The following is a 2438-nucleotide window of genomic DNA, read 5'->3' as shown; positions in this document are numbered from 1 at the left end:
GAGCATAACTTGAGTTACAGAGGTCCAATTGAGGTGATTTTAGTTGCGTTAGAAAGCTGACATTCAGAGCTTTCCAACGATATATAATACTATATAGTGGGCATTAAATTTTAGCACAAACCAGAGGCATCTTTTAACATCCAAAAATACCAACTGGGTAGCAAGTGTGACGTTAGCCACACTAACTTCAGCACTAACGCCACACTTGTAGCGTTAGTGTGGCTAACGGAAGCAATAAAGCCAAGTCACCCTGGACCTCAATTTGATTTACTTCTCTCTCAAGTCCACTTCAAAGCTCAAGCAAGCAAGCCCACAATTGTCAACCAATCAAGGTCACAAGAAGCATCTAGAATAGTTAATTTTCATTTCATTGTAATTTGATTTTAATTTCATTTCATTTTGAAATTTAGGAGAGCCTATAAAAAGGCCTTAGTTTCTACATTGATTTGATTCTGGAACGGAGAATTGAAGGAAGGGGGAGAGAGTGAAGACCAATTCGAACTTCTGTGAATTGGCACACTCTAAGGGGAGTGGGTCTTCGGACCCCTCCCTTCAACCACTTTTCTTCCTTTTCTCTTCTTTTCTTCCTTAGGAGTAGTTTTGTTTTAGTTGTAATTTTCATTTATGAACTTTGACATTTTATTTTCAGTTTGAATCTCCATCTTTACTTTTCTGCACTTTCTTTTCTATTTTGGTTGAGCAATGACCAACTAACTCTTTTCATTGGGTTAGAGAGCTCTATTGTGATTCAATGGATCAATTGTAGTTCTTATTCTTCTTCTTCTTTCTTTTCTCTTGATTTTACTAGAGAGCTTTCGATCTTCATCCAATTGGGTAATTGTCTCGGAAGAGAAATTGCTCATACTTGGATTTCCTCTGAACCTTGGAAGAAGAATGAGGAGATCATGCTAGAAATGGTCTCTCACATTGGATTAGGTTGGGGGTTGGATGGATATTGTGACATTTAATCCTACCAATACTTTGATCTATGAATGTGTGTAGTATAATCAGTGACCATACTTCATCTCTTCCCATGAGCAATTAAATCAAGGAATTGGGAAATTGTTCAAGCTTAGAGAGATTGGGTTGCCAAGGAATTGGGATCCAATCACTTAAGATTGCCAAGGAGATCAATAAATGCATTGATTGAGGAAGAGATGAGAATGAACTTGATCCGGAGGATTGCAATATCTCTTGATCCCAATGTTCATTTTATTTTTAGTTCTTACATTTACTTTTCTTGCTATTTTACTTTTCTGCACCTTATTGCTTTCTTTACTTTTATGCCATTTACATTTCCTTGTTACTTATCACTCCAATATGATTCGTCTAAATAGGATAATTAATCAACTATTGATTGGTTAATCCATTAATCTCTGTGGGATTCGACCTCACTCTTTTGTGAGTTATTACTTGACAACAATTCGGTATACTTGCCGAGGGAAATTTGTTGAGAGACATGTTTCCGTGCATCAAGTGTTAAATGGTGAAGGATTGAGTGTGGTTGGCAATGGAGTTCAAGGAACAAGTGGTGCAAGGTTCAATTTGGATGAGTCCAAGATTCAAGAGGGTGCTTGAAAGGTGCTTGGGAAGGATGTTCATCCAAGGACACAAGTGAAAATCAACAAGAGGATGATAGAGTAGCCAAAGTGTGGGATCCGGGCATACAACCCCGTAACCAACAATTTTGGATCCCAAATTCTTACTTGAGGTTGCTTAGGAGCTTAATGTCCTTTGTTTGGGATCCTGGAGGATTCTTGAAGAACAAACATGGGTGGCAACTCAAGGATAAGTGGAAGCATAAGCCACCATGACACAAGCTTCACTCAAAAGTCCAACTTTAGGACTATAAACCAAAGTGATAGGTGGGAAACACCCCACCATGGTAATATCCTTTCAACCATTCTTTCTTTTAGTTTTGTTTATTGAATTTTGTCTACTTAATTAGCCTAGTTTGATCGCTTTCTAGGTTGAATTTAGTTAAATTTTATGTTTGATCATGTGTTTTTGATAAATGATGTATTTTGGGATTGAAAAAGTTTGATTGATATCATGGTTGGTGCCTTAGAGACTTTAAAAATGCTGCAGAAATAGAGTTCTGTGTGTGTGCACAGCCTCGTGCGTACGCACACCTCCCCTGTTTTTCACTATCTGTGCGAACGCACAGCAGTGTGCGCCCGCACACACGTTGTAGCATGCTATGTTCGCAGCGTGCGCACCTTCCATGCACGCGCACCCCCCCCCAACATTCTCATTCTGTGCGTGCGCATGACTCTCTATGCGTACGCACACATGGTCATTTTCTCCAATTCCAAAAAAAAAACTACATGTGCGTCCGCCGCTATGTGCGCCCGCACAGCCCGTGGCAATCTCCTTTGCTCGCAGCCTACGCACCTCTTGTGCGTGGGCATAACCCGCCTTTTTTCCCCTTGTGTGTG

Source organism: Arachis hypogaea, chromosome 17, assembly GCF_003086295.3.
Source record: "Arachis hypogaea cultivar Tifrunner chromosome 17, arahy.Tifrunner.gnm2.J5K5, whole genome shotgun sequence".
NCBI classification, from domain to species: Eukaryota; Viridiplantae; Streptophyta; class Magnoliopsida; order Fabales; family Fabaceae; genus Arachis; species Arachis hypogaea.
Note: the sequence above shows the minus strand (reverse complement) of the source record.